At 42.6% G+C, this 23102-nt stretch overlaps 2 non-coding genes and 2 pseudogenes across 2 annotated transcripts; 3 read left to right on the forward strand and 1 right to left on the reverse strand.

The window, feature by feature from the left end:
• Positions 1–228: 228 nt before the first annotated feature.
• LOC125968062 (U5 spliceosomal RNA) lies at positions 229–336 on the forward strand (annotated as a pseudogene).
• Positions 337–3137: 2801 nt separating this feature from the next.
• Positions 3138–3245, forward strand: LOC125968058 (U5 spliceosomal RNA; annotated as a pseudogene).
• Positions 3246–14572: 11327 nt separating this feature from the next.
• On the reverse strand, positions 14573–14654 carry trnas-gcu (transfer RNA serine (anticodon GCU)). The gene has a single exon. It is a non-coding gene; the product is annotated as a tRNA-Ser (tRNA).
• A 1398-nt stretch (positions 14655–16052) lies between these two features.
• Positions 16053–16164, forward strand: LOC125968061 (U5 spliceosomal RNA). Its single transcript, XR_007481036.1, has one exon. It is a non-coding gene; the product is annotated as a U5 spliceosomal RNA (small nuclear RNA).
• Positions 16165–23102: the final 6938 nt, after the last annotated feature.

Consider the following 23102-nt stretch of genomic DNA (forward strand, 5'->3'; position numbering starts at 1 on the left):
GTACCTACAATCCTGTGCGCCAAAGATGTTTAAAGTAAAAAAGACATTAATGAAAACAAAATACTTGTTTAAACCTTCTATTTAGGTTGAGTCCTTGTAAGTATAGTAAATCTATCAACGTCTATTGTTTGTATTAGAAGGACTGGTTGCTACAATTTGAGTGTGAGACCGCCTGTGAATTTGGTGAGACCAGCAGTGACGTGGCCCGTTTTGACCCAGATTATCAGATCTCTCTTTCTTTTCAGATGGAATAAATCTTTCGCCTTTTACTAAAGATTTCCGTGGGAGGAACAATAAGAGTCTATCTCTACCCATTCTCACCAACGGTTTGTTAGAATAGGCCTCTTTGGCACCACTTTTATGGTTAAAATTCTCTCTTCTATGATCAGCTCTCTTAATCCCTCAAACCCAAGAACCGAGACTACACTTGATTTTAGCCAAAAGGCCGAGAAGCGATGGAGTATGCGAGTGACGGACTCACTTACAGGCTTCCCCGTCTACCCATTCTCAGCAACGGTTTGTTAGAATAGGCCTCTTTGGCACATGTGATTAGCTGGGTAGCTTGAGCTATGCCGTTATATCGCTGCAACCCTTTTCTTGCTTTATTAGCTTTCTCTTCTCTATGACACCCTTTGCACATATGTAGAGGTCGCTCTCAGTTAAGACTACAAGGTCACACGTCATCACACAGGCTAGGCAGAGTCGCCTCCTTGCAGAAAGGCGGCCCAGAGTAGTATAAGAGCAGGAACCTTGGCGCTGGGAGAGGGACCTTTTTTCGCATCTCGCAGAAAGGGCTCCACAGCTGTGCATCGATCATTCTGGCATACATCAAATAGTTAAACTGTGAAGGCTGCCTCTTGGTAATTACTGTTAGCATATCGAGCATTAAAGATAAAGAACTGGGATCAAACCTAACAGGTTACAGTACGGAACAGAGTGCTGCTCTTCTGGGCACTAATAAATGATGAGGGTGATGCGCTACTCATACTCCATCGTGCACGTACCAGGAAAGTCGCTTTGGACAGCAGACACACTTTCACGTGCAACCTGTAAAATTACGCATGTCCACTGATGACCAGGAGCTGATGGAGAGCACAAACATATTTGTGGACTGTGTCACTGAGAGTCTACCTGTCAGCTCATCATATACAGAAAACCTGAAAGAGCAGTTGAAAGCCGACAGTGTCTGCTCGCGTGTCATGACCATGTGCATGGAAGGATGGCCAGCACATGCAAAACAGGAACCAGCGCTAAAAAATGACTGGCCGGAGCGAGCCACATTAACAGTGAAAGATGCTAAAGGACACACGACTGGTAATACCTTCCGCAATGAGGAACGACGTGCTGTTCAAATTACACGAAGGACACTTAGGTGTCCTGGAATGTAAATCACGTGCACGTCAATCTGTGTGGTGGCCGGGACTCAGCCAGCAAGTGAACAAAATGGTACTGAACTGCAGGACATGCATACAAGAGCGACACAACCCAAAAGAGGCACTCGTGCCATCAGGGTGCCCTGAAAGACCTTGGCAAAAGTTAGGAACAGACCTTTCTACACAAGAGGCAGAATAATCCTCTAAGGCAGTGGTTCTTAACCTTTTTGGAGGTACCGAACCCCATCAGGTCCATATGTGCATTCAACAAACCCCTCTTTGGGGGGCGGGTTAAACGAACCCCATCAGTTTCATGTGCACATTCACCGAACCCCTCTATATAGGGGGGGATGACATACCAACAAATCAGTGTGACTTCTGCTGTTGCCTTTGCAAGAACAGTTCAGATATGCGTTATCACGAATTTACATGATATTCAGGTGTGTTCAGCCATCCGTGGGCGGGGGGGGGGGGGGGTCGCGGGGCGGGGGCGGGGCAATGACTTCCCAGCTCTGCCGAACCCCTGAAGCCGACTCACCTAACCCCTAGGGTTCGATCGAACCCAGGTTAAGAACCACTGCTCTAAGGTCTGACGAGACAAAGGCAGTCTACCCTATGATCCCTGGAAAAAGGGAGATGTGGTATTATCGTATGTTGAAACTATAATATTATATAGTTTGTTATTGGAGGTCTCAAATAATGTTGACAGTTGGGGGCTCTGTGGTGCGCCAGGGGCATTGTACTGCTATGTAAGACATGAGTGGGGAGAAAATAAAAAGTTGCTGAATAAAGAAGTTGCATTCGCGTTCATCTCTACTCCGTATAAACACAACAGTCGTGGACTGCGTTCGCGCTCTCCCCTGGTCTTTCTGATTAAAACAAAAATCACACGCAGTCGTACGCACATGGAGTTTAGGTCTGCGGTGCTGTGACACACTGAATGCTTTTGAGCATGTTATTAACTGTACTATGGAACTGTGCATTTGCTTGCTAAACTGTATTAACCAAATTAGTCAATGCAAAATAATATGGAATTACCACGTTCCTGACTCGTCATATGATATGAACGTATCAAAACCTTTTTGTCGGCTATAGGTCTGTCTTTTTAAGAATACGCCCGATTGTTGTTCCTCATACATCTCAGTATAGATTTCTAGAAAACAACATTTACTTTCTAAAGTAAATTGACAGATTTATATTCAAATGTCAAATATCGAACGCCGCCATCACAGTGGAGGTAAATTACACTCCAAACCATGCCAGCAACGAGAAAAGCCTCAATTATTTGCGACACGAGAGATATAGAGCACTTCTGAAATTTGAGAAATCATTTGAGAAATTACGATCGTATTTTGTTTCCCGATTTGAATAAAGTTATGAAATCACAGATTTTCAAATAAAACACAGAGATGGGATCATTTCCCATTCTCTCATACCAAAAGTACACGTACCAAGACATACAACTGTTTTTACCTTCAATACTCATAATAGACGCCCAATCGATAGGTGACGCTGTTTGAAAGAAGGTTTGATCAGGTACCTACAATCCTGTGCGCCAAAGATGTTTAAAGTAAAAAAGACATTAATGAAAACAAAATACTTGTTTAAACCTTCTATTTAGGTTGAGTCCTTGTAAGTATAGTAAATCTATCAACGTCTATTGTTTGTATTAGAAGGACTGGTTGCTACAATTTGAGTGTGAGACCGCCTGTGAATTTGGTGAGACCAGCAGTGACGTGGCCCGTTTTGACCCAGATTATCAGATCTCTCTTTCTTTTCAGATGGAATAAATCTTTCGCCTTTTACTAAAGATTTCCGTGGGAGGAACAATAAGAGTCTATCTCTACCCATTCTCACCAACGGTTTGTTAGAATAGGCCTCTTTGGCACCGCTTTTATGGTTAAAATTCTCTCTTCTATGATCAGCTCTCTTAATCCCTCAAACCCAAGAACCGAGACTACACTTGATTTTAGCCAAAAGGCCGAGAAGCGATGGAGTATGCGAGTGACGGACTCACTTACAGGCTTCCCCGTCTACCCATTCTCAGCAACGGTTTGTTAGAATAGGCCTCTTTGGCACATGTGATTAGCTGGGTAGCTTGAGCTATGCCGTTATATCGCTGCAACCCTTTTCTTGCTTTATTAGCTTTCTCTTCTCTATGACACCCTTTGCACATATGTAGAGGTCGCTCTCAGTTAAGACTACAAGGTCACACGTCATCACACAGGCTAGGCAGAGTCGCCTCCTTGCAGAAAGGCGGCCCAGAGTAGTATAAGAGCAGGAACCTTGGCGCTGGGAGAGGGACCTTTTTTCGCATCTCGCAGAAAGGGCTCCACAGCTGTGCATCGATCATTCTGGCATACATCAAATAGTTAAACTGTGAAGGCTGCCTCTTGGTAATTACTGTTAGCATATCGAGCATTAAAGATAAAGAACTGGGATCAAACCTAACAGGTTACAGTACGGAACAGAGTGCTGCTCTTCTGGGCACTAATAAATCGGCAAACTTGTCTGATGACTTATTTGTTCACTCTTCTTCACCCGCAGTAATAAATATAGTTCACGAGGCATATATGCTTCCCCTTTCAGCAGTCTCTATCCAAATACACAGTGTAGATACCTATTAAAATGGTAGACCCGATGAACATGAAAGGCAAAGATGGATAATTCGCCAAGAACTTTCCAGGGTCATCATATGTACAACGGCTGCACCGAAAGAGTTGGGCCAGAATAGAGCGGAACTCATGCAGAAGTGCATGAACACCATCTTGCTGAAAGAATAAAACCAACACAATGCATGAATTCACGACAAATGACATACCAGCAAATCGGTGTGACTTCTGCTATTGCCTTTGCGAGACCAGTTCAGATATGCTTTATCACGAATTTATAAATCTGGTGTGTTCGGACCTCCGCAGTGGAGGCTCTGCTGAACCCCTGAGACCGACTCACCGAACCCCTAGAGTTTGACCAAATCCAGGTTAAGAACCACTGGTTTAGAGGCAGTTATTTCTGCAAAAGGAGGATCTACTAAATATTGCTGTCATTTTTCTGTTGGAGTTTCCAAATGTATGCACCTGCCTCTTTTGTTTAAATAATGATTGCACACTGTCTGCAAATCCTATAAACTTCATTTCACTTCTCAAATATCTGTGTTGATCACTGCCATCATCCGCCATGCATGGATTCGGGCCATCTGATTGGTTCCTTTGCCCCCCCATACACACAGGAATTGGTTAGGACTTGATTAGTAAATGCTAGGAATCGTTTTGCCTGTCTGTTCAGAGCAAGAAACAAGCCACTAGCCCCACGGGAAGTTGTCATTTTCTGTAAGCTTGTGTGTATGTAAATTTGTCATGGTCCAACGTAAGACTGTTTAGGGTGAATAAAAAATAACTGCAACAAGTTTATTCTGCTATTAACCAGATTCAAACTGGGGTTGCAGCCGCCTCATTGCTATATTATGGCCAATATGCAGTTGCATGTTTAGGGTCTTTTCTCTAGGAACTTCAGCCACGACACCCAGGCAGACCATGAAAGAATGTCGATGTTAAAATGTTGGTTGAACTATCCAATAACTACGCAGATCCGATGATTCCTAAGACTTGAGATCAGACAAAATTGGAAAGACTATTTTTTGATGGTGTCTGTGAGTTACTTCAACCCAAAAGTTCACATAAATTACACATAGCTAATGTTGACCACAAAATGGTATGTGAGCTGGCCAGGAGTCCTGGAATCTTTTGATTTGTAGACAGATGCGTTATCCATTGCTCCACGAGCCCCACAGGAATATGTGGCTTATAAACTTGTGTGTAACACTTTTGCAAAAATGAAAAACAAAAAAAAAATGGGTGACATTATTTGAATATGCCATGATGCTTTATCCATTGCGCCATTCGCCCTACAAGTTAAGGCTATCGACCGCAAACGTGAGGAAAATCGTCATTGTCCAAAAGATGGCTGTTCAGCAATAGTGAGCAAGGGACAAATTCCACATAGTTATTTGAGTATGCCATGACCCTGATTCGAACCAGGGTTGCTGCAGCCACAACACCGAGTACTAACCACTATATGATCATGGCCAATATGCGCAACTTATTTAACGCTACTGCATACAGGCCATGATCGTGTAGTGGTTAATGGTTGTGTTCCATTCGAATCCGGGTTATGGTATAATCAAATTACTTTGATGAATTTGTCTGCTGGTCACTGTTGCTAAGCAGCCTTCCTTTGGACAATGACAGTTTTCCACACAAGTTTACAGTCGATACAGTCTTGTAGGGTGAGTGGCGCAATGGATGACACATGACGGCAGATTCAAGTGATGAGAATCGAAACAACAGATTCAAGAGACCCAAGGTAAATGAACACAACCCGTTTCGTTTCAATTGACAGCCCATGTGACATGCACCTCAGATGAAATGGGGCTAGTTGATCAACAGCAATGTTTTAACGAAGGGATCATCTGGGAGTTAAACCCCAGACCTCTCACACCCAAAGCAAAATTGATACCCCTAGACCACTGGTGTCAAACTCGAGGCCCGGGGGCCAGTTATGGCCCACCGTATCATTTTCTGTGGCCCGCAACGACAAATTGTGCATTAAATCTATGTCATACTAACATTGCAAATTGTCGGAACTTTTAAGAATCTTCTTAAAATTATTTTTGAAATATGTGAAAAGTTTCCACGAGTCTGATTTGAAAAAGCAATTATTTGTCAGTTTGTTTTGTAGCTTATACTGTATATAATATGAGGCGTTTATTTATTTGGGTTGACAGTCATAATGGCCCATCGAGGGAAACTTTGACTACAATGTGGCCCGCGACAAAAATGAGTTTGACACCCCTGCCCTAGACCAACGTGCCTCAAAGAAAGCTTGCAGACCATGGTACATTCTGTGTAACATTGGCCTGTCATATGAGAAAGGACTCATATGTGAGGTTGCTGTTTGTGGACTTCAGCTCTGCCTTCAACACCATTGTGCCGCAGCGACTCATCTGCAAACTCGATGAGCTGGGCCTCAGTACCTCCCTCTGCAACTGGATACTGGACTTCCTCTGTCAGAGGCCTCAGGTGGTGCGTGTTGGCGACAAAATCTCCGCCAGCATCACGCTGAGCACGGGGGCCCCCCAGGGCTGCGTGCTCAGTCCATTGCTCTTCACCCTGCTGACGCATGACTGCACTGCGACCTACAGCGACAACCACATAGTGAAGTTTGCTGACGACACGACTCTGGTGGGTCTCATCACGAAAGGCGACGAGACTCGGTACAGGTCGGAAGTTGACCTTCTGACCACGTGGTGCAGGGACAACAACCTCCTGCTGAACGTCAATAAGACCAAGGAAATCATTGTTGACTTCCGGAAGGGTCACACAACACACCTGCCGCTGATCATCGACGGTGCTGTGGTGGAGAGGGTGAGCTGCACCAAGTTCCTGGGGGTGCACATCAGTGAGGACCTCTCCTGGTCCGCAAACACCTCGTCACTGGCAAAGAAAGCTCAGCGCCGCCTGTACTTCCTGCGGAAGCTCAGGCGTGCATGTGCTCCTCAGGCAGTCCTGTCTACATTCTACCATGGCACCATTGAGAGCGTCCTCACCAGTTGCATCGCTGTCTGGGGTGGTAACTGCACTGAACAGAACTTGAAGGCCCTGCAGCGCATAGTGAATACGGCTGGTAAGACTATTGGTGCTTCGCTCCCCTCCCTGAAGGACATTTACACCTCCTGTTAGGGTTTTCAGGTTAGTTTGATCCTATGATTATGTTGGAATGTAGACTGTAATGATTAAATCAATCACGTCTGGCCCTCACAATGTAATAATTAAATCAATCACGTCTGGCCCTCACAATGCAGAGTCTGTTTCCCACAATAGTGTAAAACACCCCCTGCTCTGATCTTATCAGAGGCCGGGGGTTCACCAAACCTGTCCACTCCCACCCCCACTCTGTTCTTCCTAATAAATATGCCCTTGCAGGGAGGAGACTTTTAGACTTCATTCCTTCAACGAGTGAACTCTCCACCTGCAGGTGTCTAAAAGAACTTGCCTTGTCTTCCGTGTGGTTCTTGCAAAATAAGTTGGAGTGAGTAAATCTCTAACATTTTGGTGCCGAAACCCGGGACCCTCATACCCATCATCTGGCTGACGGAGGACGACGCGCTGTACACCGTCGACGGGCCAGCGTCCACTAGCCGGACCTGGTAAAGAAAGACCTGGGAAGGAAATTCTTCGCTGGGCCAGCATCTTAGGTCTGCCTTCGTCTGACAGAGGTGGATTGACGGGACCCGGCAGTGCAACGAACCAGGGGACAAGTAAGTTCTTGAAATTGTGTTGTGTTGTTAAACGCATAACACATAGAGGTGCACGGGAGATAGCTTGGGTTCAAGTCCCAGTGGAAGAAACAGGCTAAGAAAGGCAGAGCTTCTTTTTCGTTCATCGAAGAAGTGTGTAGACTCTTCTTTGTCTGTTTTTCCGAGCTGAGGGATCTGGCTTGGGTTAAAGTCCCAGTGGAAGGAACGTGCTAAGAAACACGGAGCTTCTTTTTTGTTAATCAAAGAAGGGCGTAGATTTTTCTTTGCATGTTTTTCCAAGCCAAAGAATAGCTTGGGTTCAAGTCCCAGTGGAAGAAACGGGCTAAGAAAAACAGAGCTTCTTTTTCTTAATTGAAGAAGGGCGTAGATTTTTTCTTTTGTCCGTTTTTCCAAAGCTGTTTGGGAGGGTTTTACACCCATCCCTGGATAGGCCTAAAAAAGCGCTGGCGTTTGTGTGATTGAGAGTGTGACTGGTAGGATAAATTGACTAAAAAGCAGTTCTAGCGTTGATCCATGGCAATAAAACAGGCTAGTAATTTGTTGAAAGGTCAATTTAAACCTGCATTGAGGATCCTCAAAGAAAAAAAAAAAATTGAAAAAAAATTGTAAAACCTTAAGCTACTAAAATTAAGATGGGAAATAAAAACGGTAAATCTCTGCCTCTTGACGGAGATGAGAAGTACATGGCGAGTAGATTTCTTAATTGTATGCAATACATGCCAAAGTGGAAGAAAAAGTATGGTGTAGAAGGGAAGTTGAAAGTTGAAGTGTGGAAGATAGTGGTTGAAGTTTTGGAGGACAGTGTGGCTAGGAAGATAGGACTGAAAAAGAAAAGAAAAGAGAGTGAATTGGATTGTGCTAAAATGTGGTTGAAAGCTTCACAAGAAAGAAGAGAACAAATCCAAAAGACAAAAGATAGAAAGTTGAAAAGTGATGAGGCCGCCATTCAATTGAGATTTGAAATGCAATGGGCCAGACATGCTGAAAAGGTGATCAAAAAAGGCAAAAGTTCTGATGTATTTCATCTAGATAATGATGATGATGAACTAGATGAAGATACAACAGTCTTCTTCCAAGGGTCCCAGCAGGCAGAGGGAGAGGTAGAGGCCAACAAGGTCGCAGGCCGCCATATAATTCAAAACCCCCGCGAGATTCTGACAACTGTTGGAACTGTGGGAAACGAGGACACTTAGCAAGAGTGTGTCGTTTTGCAAAACAATATCAATCAAAGGGTGGAGGAAGGAAAAGAGGAAAAGCCTCATTTTTAGCATGACAAGCTTCCTCCTCTTTGACCGCTTATGCTCATACAGAGAAAGAAAGAATAGATGCCCATATGACAGCAAAACATGTCATTGTCAGATTATTAGAATTTTTTTTTAGATTATTAGAAATCCTGTTCACACAAGAAGTATGACAATGCTGTTTGTAGGCCCAATTACAAATGAATAGGGATCAAATTGTGTTACACTGAAGTTAAAATATGCAAATCAAGTGGTAAAGAAATGCAACTTGCTTCTAGAAGATAAATAAATAAAATTAGAATGTGCTGTCCTCGTGTGCATGGGAGGGACCAGCTCATGATCGACCACAGGAAATGGCCAGCCTGTGACGAATCATTGTTGCTGGGAACTACCTTTTGCATGCGAGAGCTGTGCATGTGTGTGCGTATATGTTAAAATGATGAACATTGGCTAAAGTTTTAGTATAAAAAAAATTTGCTAGACTGTGGTCTATCCAATTTGCACCGCAGAACAGAAATGATTTTGAAAGATAAAAATGAGAGGAAAAAGAGAGAAGTCTGTTTGCGAGCAGAAACTAATCCACACTAGTGCATGTAAAGTGTCGAGCCCACATGAGAAATTCGGAAAAAAAAAAAAAAAAAAAAAAAAAATGACAGAACATGCTTTCAAGAATTGGAAGAAGCTAAATTGTGAATTTAAGATTTTGCAATGCTACATTTAATAGGAATAATTGATTGGTTGTGTTATAAGATTATACAAAATTCTAAATGCAAGCTAAATCTGAGAGATTGAGTTCTTCAAATTTAAAAACAAAGAAAAAATTCAGATTAATTTGCCAGTTGTTTGTTTTAGTTAAGTTTTTTTTGAATTGGTGGATTGTTCTACCAGGAAAGCTAAATTGAAAATGATATATGAATGTTGTGTGGTGAGCTTGGATGAATTGGGACCAATGTGATAGAAAGACTCCTTTTTGGAGACTGCGTGTGAGATGCAAATGAACATTGATGAATGATAGCCTGAATGAAAAGAAATTACAGGTTGAATGGTTGAAGTCCTTGGCGACTACTATAGAGAATTAGTAGAGCGACTTTGATGAAAGAGTGATTTTGAGCAGGTTGAATGTTAGGAAGAAACGCGTAGCTTTTGGATTGATAATTAACTAGAAAAAAAATGGAGAACCAGTAACACATGTAGAAGATGTGTGAACTGAGAAATTGAGAAGCGTTTTGGAAAGTAAGTCAAATTAAATAATGATGGAATCGTATGTAGTAAAGAACACATTCTCCCAAAAAGTTTGTCAAGGTGTGAGGCATGGGCGTTGCCAGGCCTCAAAAAGGGGGGGAGTGAGTAGGACAGATAGTGGAAGATAGTAATAATACAACACTTTATGACAATGAATTTTCGAATACATTTGGTGTTATATTGTGGTAATTTTTTTGTTCTGGTGTAGATAGGTTAGCAACACGAGAGATTTAGAGGTTCAAAAGAAAGACAGTTAAAAGAAAACATTTTTGATTTGGACAATTGCAGGCTAACAGGAACATGAGAACGATAAGAACTACGAGGTGGGATCCAATTTCATTGGGGAGATTGAGAATTCACAGCACCATACTCTAAGTCACATTTTTGAGCAAGCATGACAATAACATGTGATAGGTCAAGACATACAGATCAGGGCTTGATGTGGAAAGCAGACCTCGATGAGTTGATTTTCAATAATGATACTGAAGACAACATACTGTCCGATTAAATTGGAACTATAGATAGATAAAATGTAGCTCAAAAAAAAAAAAAATAGGATGAGTTGCAGGATTTACGATATAAAAACGAGACCTCCGTTATTAGAAGAATTTGAAGTTTGGTAAACAAACATTATCAGCAAATTGATGGAAGCAGCTACATTTGGAGATAGTCTTACAAGTGTTCAAACCAGCCTGTCATTCTCAGTGTCAGGGCCCCTGAAACCCAATCCAAGACTTCGCCTGCAGCCGTGAACAACCACAAAATGGTGCCTGGCTCTGAAGCACCTTTGACCTTTGGCGAAGGACAAGAAAAGACTGCTGTTGTGCTTGGAGGAGGACAAGTACACTCCAGAGGAAATACAACATCCTCGGGGACGAGAAAAGACAGTGGAAAGCGGAGGAACTCACAATGATGAAAATTGACTCATTTGAACAATGGACTCATTCAAGAGTGATGGATGGGGTCGCTCTGAAGCAACAACAAAAGAACACCAACTTGATAGGGTGAAGTGCGGCAAAAAGATATGGACTTGGAGTGTCTGACAACCAAATCGCACTCCTTGCTACGGCGTTCCCAAATTTGGTGGAGCTTGGTTCAAAGTGGAAGGGAGGTTCATTGTGCACTGAGTTTGACAGAACTGAGGAGATTTGATAAATAAATAAATAAAAATTTGAAAAATACGTAGGGCTACAGATTATAATCAGAGATTGAACGGATTTGGATAAAACAAATAGGCTAAAACGGTAGGAAACAAGAGCAAGATCTTATATTTTGGCTCATCAAGCTTAAGACGTAGAGGTCGAGTTCTATAAATTTTAGAACAGGACAGTTGGCAGTCAGGAGGAAGCTAGGTTGCTCAATGTACCTACTCAATACAATAGTAAGGTTTTTTATACCACAGTGGAGGTTGGATGGTCAGAAAGTTAGGTACGTTCAATTTTTGACATTCACACAGTCATGCATAGGAGTCACAAGGCGACAGTTAACAAGACAATGACTGCAATAGGGGCCACCTACGACTGCACCGACATGAAAAAGTAGAAGTGAGAGAGCAGAGTATGGGATTATATGCTAAAACGTCTTCTATACATTTACCAATAGGAGATTCTATCAAGAGAAGCTACATGAGAGATGGATTAGAATCTCTTTGTCTGCGTGGGTGCGTGTGTGTGTGTGTGTGTGTGTGTGTGTGTGTGTGTGTGTGTGTGTTCACACCCTGTGTGGGTGCGAGCGTGTGAGGACAAAGAAGGCATGGATAAGACAATCTCTTTTAAACCAGGAGGCAATAAATGGGAACGCCCCTGTCATAAATAGTTTTTGGTTAAAGGGAATCATTAGGAAGTGTTCAAACTCTTCCCGCAAACATTCCTATTTGCCAGTTAAATGGGCACTACAATTGACTACGAGAGTTGCAAACAACAGATGAAGAGCAGTCCTTGGCAGATTATATGATCAGGACGCTCAAACTGTGTCAAAGACAAATTTACTGCCGCTTGATCTTTCCTCCTCACAGGTCGACAACCCCATCAATCCAGGAGACTGGGTCTACATCGAGGTCATCAAAGGAAGGAACTGGGCCAGCCACGACGGGAGGGACCATTCCAAGTCTTGCTGACTACACATGTTGCACCCAAGGTTGCAGGACCCACAAATGCATTAACGACGACTGCTCTCCAGGAGGAAACTGGATGGGAGCTTTGGACATCACCGCTGTGTGCCAGGATGAGAGAGCCGTTTTCAAGGTGTAAGGGCTCTACTACCAACATGGCTGCACCATCGGACGGGACCTACTTCATCCAGAAGTTCAGAGGCACTGCCTCACCTGCATCCTATGAGTGCACGTGCCTGTTCAGTACGGATCATGGTTTTGTGGTCACAGGAGTTGTTCGATGCTGCCTGCCAACTGGACACGAGTGTGTGCGCCAGTGTGTGTGACAGACCTCACCTACAGACTAGAACATCAGCAGCTGACGAAAATGCGAGCACATATACAACTTCTTAGACGTGACAGATGTGATAATGATAATGAGACGTGGATTGCGTAGATGCTGTTCTGTTGAGCATGTTTTACAGAAACTTGATGATTTGACCATCGAAAATGCTTCGCAAGTGATGGATACAATGATGTACTGTTTCTGTGTTTTTCTTTTTATTTTTTATTGATAGCATTCTGGTCGTCTTAGGCAAAGGGACCGTGTAAGAATTTTCCTGCTAGTAACATCTGGCCAGCAGGTTTTTCGCTTACACAATAAGTTTGAGGTAATGCCTCATCTTCACTGGAAGGTGTTGCTATCATTGTTTGTTGTTTTTATTTTTACCATTCTACTTTCTTCATTATACGTATATATGTTTTTTTTTCTCTTGCTTATCGTTGTTGTTTGGGGTGGCATAATCATATGATAAATCAGGAGGGAGATGTTAGGGTTTTCAGGTTAGTTTGATCCTATGATTATGTTGGAATGTAGACTGTAATGATTAAATCAATCACGTCTGGCCCTCACAATGTAATAATTAAATCAATCACGTCTGGCCCTCACAATGCAGAGTCTGTTTCCCACAATAGTGTAAAACACCCCCTGCTCTGATCTTATCAGAGGCCGGGGGTTCACCAAACCTGTCCACTCCCACCCCCACTCTGTTCTTCCTAATAAATATGCCCTTGCAGGGAGGAGACTTTTAGACTTCATTCCTTCAACGAGTGAACTCTCCACCTGCAGGTGTCTAAAAGAACTTGCCTTGTCTTCCGTGTGGTTCTTGCAAAATAAGTTGGAGTGAGCAAATCTCTAACACCTCCCATCTCGCCCGCAAGGCAACCTCGATTGCCAGAGATGTGAGTCACCCGGCTCACTCTTTGTTTGACCTTCTGCCCTCTGGGAAGAGGTACAGGAGCCTGCGCTCCCGCACCACCAGACTCGCCAACAGCTTCTTTCTCCAGGCTGTTAGGGCCCTGAACTCGCTACCCCCTTCTGCGTAGCGTGCGGCACTGTTGCGCTATTTTCGGGAATGTCTGCTGTACGCGCACTTGCTCCTTTTTTTTCTGCTCCTCTTATTTATTTATTTATTTATTTATTTATTTATTTATATATTTATTTATTTATTTATTTATTTATTTATTTATTTATTTATTTATTTATTTATTTATTTATTTATTTATTGTTGTGTTATTTATTCATTATTTATTCAGCACGCTTTTGTTATACTTGTTTACTTGTTTGTCTGTTGTGAGCCATGTCTTGTCATCGTGGGATAGGGGGGAACGAAATTTCGGTTTCTTTGTGTGTCTTTGGCATGTGGAGAAATTGACAATAAAGCTGACTTTGACTTTGACTCCACACAACGATAGACAACAGTGTTTCAAAGAAGAGCTCGTCCGGGAGTTTAACCCGGGCAATCAAAGAATCCTAGGCGAGAATCATTCCCCTGCACCAATGAGCCCCATAGTAGACCAGCTGACCCCATTACATTCCAGCAGAATTTCAAAGATTCTCCCAGAAGGTAAACTTAAAAACACATGGAAGAACACACACAGGTGAAAAAAATGTTTCCTGCTCAGCTTGTGGCCAAAGGAAGCTTGAAAAGACACACAACAACCCACACTGGTAAGAACCCTTTTTCCTGCTCAGTTTGTGGCCAAAGATTCTCTCAGAAGGTAAATTTAGAAACACATGCAAGAACACACACAGGTGAAAAGCCTTTTTCTTACTCAGTTTGTGGCCAAAGATTCTCAGAGATGGGAAACTTCAAAAGACACACAAGAACCCACACTGGTGAGAAAAACCTTTTGCCTGCTCAGTTTGTGGTCAAAGATTCTCAGAGAAGCGACAGTTCAAAACACATACACAGGTAAGAACCCTCTTTCCTGTTTAGTTTGTGGCAAATATTCTCTCAAAGCAAGCCTTCGACGAGGATGGGATTTGAACCCATGCGTGCAGAGCACAACGGATTAGCAATCCATCGCCTTAACCTCTCGGCCACCTCGTCTTGTGTTGATAAGTCATGTTACGTATGTTGTGCCAAGATACTTTGGATGTGAATGAACCCGACGAGGATGTGATATGAAATGATGAGTGGAGAGCACAATGGAGTAGCAACCCATCGCCTAAATATTTCAGCCATCGCATCTCATGCATGAGTTGAATAGGCGACGTGATATGGTATGTACGGTGTAGTATAAGCCGCAAGGTAAAATGATACGATACTTTAGATGTGTAACGAAGAAAAGGTAAGCCACAAAATAAGTGACACTGTAAACAAAGCAAAACGTTTTTTCAATGTTGTCTCACCCCAAATCTTTGGGATCATCGGATCTGCACAGTTGGATAGTTCCACCGACATTTTAACATCAACATTCTTTCATGGGTGTCTTGGCTGAAGATCCTAAAGAAAAGACCCTAAACTTATTGTATGCGATTGCATATTGGTCATGATCGTATAGTGTTGTGGCCGTAGCATCACCGGAACGAATCTGGGTCATGGCGTCAGTAAATTACCTTGCTGAATTTGTCCGTTGTTCACTGTTGCCAAACAGCCTTCTGTTGAACGCAGGCTTCCAGACATTACGTCCACCTATGTTTTAACATCAACTTTATTTCATAAAGTTCTTCCAAATTCATCTTGGTGAAACTCCCTCCCTCAGGTGTTCCCATCTTTTTTTAGGCCTGGCTGCCACGAGGCAGCGGTAGAAACAAAATATGACCCTGAAAGGGCACGCCCAAACCGGCTATGATATTAATCAAAATTCGTTCATCACTAAAATGCAGTCCTCAGGTCCATGTCATATTCGCTACCAATCGGAATGTAACGGACAGATTTATATTCAAATGTCAAATCTCGAACGCCACCGTCGCAGTGGAGGTGAATTACACTCCAAATTCACCTCCACTGCAACGACAAAAGCCTCAATTATTTGCGACACGAGAGATATAGAGCACTTCTGAAATTTGAGAAATCATTTGAGAAATTACGATCGTATTTTCTTTCCCGATTTGTGTCGTTATGAAATCACATGTTTTCAAATAAAACACAGAGATGGGATCATTTCCCATTCTCTGATATCAAAAGTACACGTACCAAGACATACAACTGTTTTTACCTTCAATACTCAAAATAGACGCCCAATCGCTGTTTGAAAGAATGTGTTCGATCAGGTACCTACAATCCTGTGCGCCAACAATGTTTTAAGTAAAAAAGACATTAATGAACACAAAATACTCGTTCGTTTAAACCTTCTATTTAGGTTGAGGCCTTCTAAGTATAGTAAATCTATGAACGTCTATTGTTTGTATTAGAAGGAATGGTTGCTGCAATTTGAGTGTGAGACCGCCTGTGAATTTGGTGAGACCAGCAGTGGGGTGGCCCGTTTTCACCCAGATTATCAGCTCATTCTTTTTTCTCTTCAGATCGAATAAATCGTTCGCCTTTTACTAAAGATTTCCGTGGGGAGGAACAATAAGAGTCTATCTCTAGCCATTCTCACCAACGGTTTGTTAGAATAGGCCTCTTTGGCACATGTGTTTAGCTGGGTAGCTTGAGCTATGCCGTTATATCGCTGCAACCCTTCTCTTGCTTTATTAGCTTTCTCTTCTCTATGACACCCTTTGCACATATGTAGAATTCGCTCTCAGTTAAGACGACAAGGTCACACGTTATCATACAGATTAGGCAGAGTCGCCAGAGTAGTATAAGAGCAGGAACCTTGGCGCTGAGAGAGGGACCTTCTTTCGCATCTGGCAGAAAGGGCTCCACAGCTGTGCATCGATCATTCTGGCATACATTAAAGAGTTAAACTGTGAAGGCTGCCTCTTGGTAATTGCTGTTAGCATATCGAGCATTAAAGATAAAGAACCGGGAACAAACCTAGCAGGTTACAGTACGGAACAGAGTGCTGCTCTTCTGGGCACTAATAAATCGGCAAGCTTGTCTGCTGACTTATTTGTTCACTCTTCTTCACCCGCAGTAATGCATGTAGTTCACGAGGCATATATGTGTCCCCTTTCAGCAGTCTCTATCCAAATACACAGTGTAGGTACCTATTAAAAGGGTAGTCCCGATGAACATGAAAGGCAAAGATTGATCATTCGCAAAGAACTTTCCATGGTCATCATATGTACGAAAGAGTTGGGCCAGAAGACTAGAGCGGAACTTATGCAGAAGTGCATGGACACCACCTTGTTGAAAGAATAAAACCAACGCAATGCATGAATTCACGACAAATGATATACCAGCAAATCAGTAGTACTTCTGCTGTTGCCTTTGCGAGACCAGTTCAGATATGCGTTATCACGAATTTATAAATCAGGTGTGTTCGGACCTCCGCAGTGGAGGGAGGCTCTGCTAAACCCCTGAGACCGACTCACCGAACCCCTAGAGTTTGACCGAATCCAGGTTAAGAACCACGGGTTCAGAGGCTGTTATTTCTGCAAAAGGAGGAACTACTAAATATTGATGTCATTTTTCTGTTGGGGTTTCCAAATGTATGCGCCTGCCTACTTTTGTTTAAATAATGATTGTACACTGTCTGCAAATCCTATAAACTTCATTTCAATTCTCAAATATCACTGTGTTGATCACTGCCGTCATCGGCCATGCATGGATTCGGGCCATCTGATTGGTTCCTTTGCCCCCCCCCCCCTCCCCCATACACACACAGGAATTGGTTAGGACTTGATTAGTAAGTGTTAGGAATCGTTTTGGCTGTCCGTTCAGAGCAAGGAACGAGCCACTAGCCCCACGGGAAGTTGTCATTTTCTGTAAGCTTGCGTGTATGTAAATTTGTCATGGTCCAACGTAAGACTGTTGAGGGTGAATAAAAAATAACTGCAACAAGTTCATTCGGCTATTAACCAGATTCAAACTGGGGTTGCAGCCGCCTCAATGCTATATTATGGCCAACATGCAGTTGCATGTTTAGGGTCTTTTCTCTAGGATCTTCAGCCACGACACTCAAGCAGACCATGAAAGATTGTTGATGTTAAAATGTTGGTGGAACTATCCAATAACTACGCAGATCCGATGATCCCTAAGTCTCGAGATGAGACAAAATTGGAAAGACTATTGGTTGACAGTGTCTGTGAGTTACTTCAACCCAATAGTTCACAGAAATTACACATAGCTAATGTTGACCACAAAATGGCATGTGAGCTGGCCAGGAGTCCTGGAATCTTCTGATCTGTAGACAGATGTGTTCGTTATCCATTGCTCCACGAGCCCCACGGGAATATGTGGCTTGTAAGCTTTTGCAAAAATGAAAAAAAAAATAAAAAATGGGTGACATTATTTGAATACGCCATGATGCTTTATCCATTGCGCCACTCGCCCTACAAGTTAAGGCTATCGACCGCAAACGTGTGGAAAATCGTCATTGTCCAAAAGATGGCTGTTTAGCAATAGTAAGAAAGGGACAAATTCCACACAGTAATTGGAGTGTGCCATGACTCGGATTCGAACCAGGGTTGCTGCGGCCACAACGCAGAGTACTAACCACTATACGATGATGGCCAACATGTGCATCTTATTAACGCTACTGCATACAGGCCATGATCGTGTAGTGGTTAATGTTCGATTCGAATCCGGGTTATGGTATAATCAAATGACCTTGTTGAATTTGTCTGCTGGTCACTGTTGCTAAACAGCCTTCCTTTGGACAATGACAGTTTTCCACACAAGTTTACAGTCGATACAGTCTTGTAGGGTGAGTGGCGCAATGGATGACACATGACGGCAGATTCAAGTGATGAGAATCGAAACAACAGATTCAAGAGACCCAAGGTAAATGAACACAACCCGTTTTGTTTCAATTGACAGCCCATGTGACATGCACCTCAGATGAAATGGGGCTAGTTGATCAACAGCAATGTTTTAACGAAGGGATCATCTGGGAGTTAAACCCCAGACCTCTCACACCCAAAGCAAGATTCATACCCCTAGACCACTGGTGTCAAACTCGAGGCCCGGGGGCCAGTTATGGCCCACCGTATCATTTTCTGTGGCCCGCAACGACAAATTGTGCATTAAATCTATGTCATACTAACATTGCAAATTGTCGGAACTTTTAAGAATCTTCTTAAAATTATTTTTGAAATATGTGAAAAGTTTCCACGAGTCTGATTTGAAAAAGCAATTATTTGTCAGTTTGTTTTGTAGCTTATACTGTATATAATATGAGGCGTTTATTTATTTGGGTTGACAGTCATAATGGCCCGTCGAGGGAAACTTTGACTACAATGTGGCCCGCGACAAAAATGAGTTTGACACCCATGCCCTAGACCAACGAGCCTCAAAGAAAGCTTGCAGACCATGTTACATTCTGTGTAACATTGGCCTGTCAAACACTCCACACAACGATAGACAACAGTGTTTCAAAGAAGAGCCCGTCCGGGAGTTTTACCCGGGTAATCAAAGAACCCTAGGCAAGAATCATTCCCCTGCACCAATGAGCCCCATACTAGACCAGCTGACCCTATTATATTCCGATTCGTAGCCCATGTGACATGGACCTGAAGACTGAATGTCAGTGATTTAAGTCAAGTCAACAAGTCCGATGTCAGCGGCGCGTTGCAGTTCAAATTTTGCTACAGGCCCATATAACAATATATAAACTATGTATGAAATAACAAAAATATAAACAACTATTTTATCGAACCATGCATGTCACTCCAAATCAATAAATCCATCAGAATCTTCGTCTTCCGTGTCACTTGAGAAAAAAAAAAAAGAAAAAAAAATTGACGCCGGAAAGAATACGTGTGCCACGGACGTCAGACTAGATATATCAAATAAATGTAATATAAACATCAATTTTAACAAACCATCCGTGTCACTCCAAATCATTAAATCCACCGGAATATTCATCCTATGTGTAAAAAAAAACCCAAAATAAACAGCTGTCGATTCCGGACCTACGTGCGGCGCTGATGTCAGCCTCATTTTCAGTTGGCGGCTCCAATTATTCCACAGATCTACATATATAACTATATCGTAGCGTTACAGAAGTACCAGGCAAGACGTGGGTTTGGTAACAGGCCGGCTCTTTATTTCACAAATCAAGAGCTCAACATGTGAGCCAACACACGCAAGCGCCCAGGATCGCTCTTTCCGCCCCCCCCACGCCCTGCTGCCTTCACGGCCTCCCTAAAAAATCGGAAACTACTGAAGTCTAACAACATACACGTTGCTACTCTAAATAAACTACATATCAAATAACTATAAAATAAATAACAAGTTTATCGAATAATCTGTATAACTCCAAATCACTAAATCTCCCGACTTCGGAAGTCAGTAAATGGAACTCATTGTCAGTGAGGCTCCAATTATTCCACAGCCATAGTGCCCCCTCATGCGGTTAAAAAGTGAAAATAACATGTGAAGTGATCAACTATACTAGTAAATAAGTAAAGTGTTAATGATAAAGTAAAAATTTGTGAAAAAATTCACATATAAGTCGCTCCTGAGTAAAAGTCGCCCCCCCACCCAAAGTATGAAAAAAAACCTCGACTTATAGTCCGAAACATACGGTGTATAAATGTGTTATTTATTTATATAAAGGCCGGTCCACGAAAATATTTCTGACACGTAACCGGTCCGTGGCACAAAAGAGGTTGGGGACCACTGATTTAGTAGAAGGTGGCTACAGATGAAAGTTTCAGTTCAATTTGAAAAACTTACAGGTCACTCAAGTTCAGACGCACGCACAACCAATGCAGCTATATAATAACTCTGCTGCAAACATAGGTTAACGCACTTGGGTTGAAAAGCGAACCCCGGTCTTTCACGCAACAAGCAGAGATACTATTCACGATACTAACGAGGAACATGCCCTGTGTTGGGGCAAGATGCACTGCTTGGCGGAAGAAAGGAAAGGGAGGGGACAGAAAGGAGAACGCTCACGGAACACATGCGCATATACCTATTATGTGGATTTTAACCATCTGTAAAGGTTTCTAAAACAGTACTGAAATGGGACAATCTGCTGGTCTGGTTCATATATACCTGCCTTCAAGTTTAGAGGGCACTACCTTTAGGGGGAGCATTGAAGGTTAGGGTTAAATGTGAGGGGGTTACCGTTAGCGAGTTAGCAGGTTAGGGGTTAATTATTAGGGTTTGGTTATTATTAGGGTTTTAGAGTTAGCGTTAGGGCTTGAAGTTAGGGAATTAGGAGCATTAGGCCAACCAGATTCCATTTATTCCATTAATCACTGACATTCAGTCTTCAGGTCCATGTCACATGGGCTACCAATCGGAATGTAACGGGGTCAGCTGGTCGACTATGGGGCTCATTGGTACAGGGGAATGATTCTTCCATGATTCTTGCTTTGGGTGCATGATTGCCTGGGTTTAGCTCCCGGACAAGCTCCTCTTGCAAACACTGTTGTCTATCATTATGTGGAGCGTTTGACAGGCCAACGTTACACGGAATGTAACATGGTCCGCAAGCCCTCATTCTTGTTCGTTGGTCCAAGGGTATGATTCTCGCTTTGGGTGTGGGAGGTCCTGGGTTCAACTCCCAGACGAACCCTTCTTTAAAACATTGCTGTTGATCAACTAGCCCAATTTAATCTTGGGGGCTAGCCCGAATCCATACACGGTGGATGGCGACAGTGATATTTGAGAAGTGAAAAGAAGTTTATTGGATTTGCAGACAGTGTGCAATCATTATTTCAACAAAGGTAGGCAGGTACATAAATTTAGTAGATCCTCCTTTTGCAGAAATAACAGCCTCTAGACCAGTGGTTCTTAACCTGGGTTCGGTCAAACCCTGGGGGTTCGGTGAGTGGTTTTCAGGGGTTCGACAGAGCCTCCACTGCAGAGGTCCGAACACACTTGATTTATATATCCACATATCTGAACTGGTCTCGCAAAGGCAAAAGCAGAAGTCACACTGATTTGCTGGTATGTCATTTGTTGTGAATTCATGCATTGTGTTTGTTTTATTCTTTGAACAAGGTGATGTTTATGCACGGCTCATTTTGTGCACCAGTAAAAACATCTCTGTCTTGAAAAAAAAAATAAAAAATCACTAAAGAGGGGTTTGGTGAATGCGCATATGAAACTGCTGGGGTTTGGTACCGCCAACAAGGTTAAGAACCACTGCTCTAGATACTTCCTAAAGCTTCTATAGCTGCTTCTAATGTGAGTGTGGATTCTGGTTGAAGGTATATTGGACCATTCTTCTTGACAAATCTGTAACTCCCATGAACTTCATTTCACTTTTCAAATATCTTTGTCTCTGTCCGTTATATGATATATTTAACTGATATTGCTGATCTGAACAGCCAATGATTTATAAAGGAAAATCTTGAAATTGATTTTGCATAGTAATGAAACTTTTGCATATGACCGTATATGACCAAAGGGTTGAGGTCCAACCGAGACTTGAGCTGGGATCACTGGTTTCAGAGTTGAGTGTTCAAGGAACCCTCAGGTGTATAGAAGCATAGGCTTTCATGGGGCAGCACACAAGCAACCATTTCACAATTTCTACCCAGCTATATGACAATATATTTGAGGTCCCACCAAGACTTGAACTCAGAATGCTGGATTCAGTGTCCAGAGTACTTACCATTACACTATGGAACCCTGGCAGTGACAGAAGGAGGGGCATCATTTTTCTAAGCACAATGCACTCTCTAAGGCGCTCATTTTACTAAACTGACAAAATTAGTGGAAGCAGTGATTACACACTCATAGTGCTGTACACAATGTACTGGATTGGAATTTCCAAATTTTTGTTCCAGACAAATGACTACAAATTGTAAGTTCCACCAAGACCTGAGCTTGTATTGCTAGATTCAGAGTGCTCACAATCACACCATGCCAACATTATATGGTAATCTAGAAGAGCATTAGCTTTCGAACCATCCAAGATCTAAAGTAAGTTCCACCAGTTGACATTGTAACTCGGAGAACATGTGATTACTTTATCAAATACTATTTGACCAATTATTTGAGGTACCACTGAAACTTAAAACTCGGATCACTGGATTCAGAGTCCAGAGTGCTAACCATTACACCATGGAATAGACACACACACACGTACTCACACTTACACACACGCGCGCACGCACGCACGCGCACACACACACACACACACACACACACACACACACACACACACACACACACACACATACACGCAAAGCGGCATCACAGGGGACCCATGGTAGTATCCTGTTGACAGGGGACTTTAGGTTCCAGTCGTTTTAACAGTACACAGACACAACAGAAATATTATTTTGAAGATATTTGGTCATAATATTACTGAAAAAAACCCAAAATGTTTTGATTTGAGGAAATTACAAACAGGGGACGTTCCTCCTTGAGTGACGTTTACATCTCAAAGGGAGGACATCCATGTACTGCAGTAGAGCTGCCTGTATTCATTGTTTCACAAATGGATTGCTAATAGCTTGTTAAGCAAAACAGAAAAACATT

Source organism: Syngnathus scovelli, unplaced genomic scaffold (genome assembly GCF_024217435.2).
Source record: "Syngnathus scovelli strain Florida unplaced genomic scaffold, RoL_Ssco_1.2 HiC_scaffold_43, whole genome shotgun sequence".
In the NCBI taxonomy this organism is placed as follows: domain Eukaryota; kingdom Metazoa; phylum Chordata; class Actinopteri; order Syngnathiformes; family Syngnathidae; genus Syngnathus; species Syngnathus scovelli.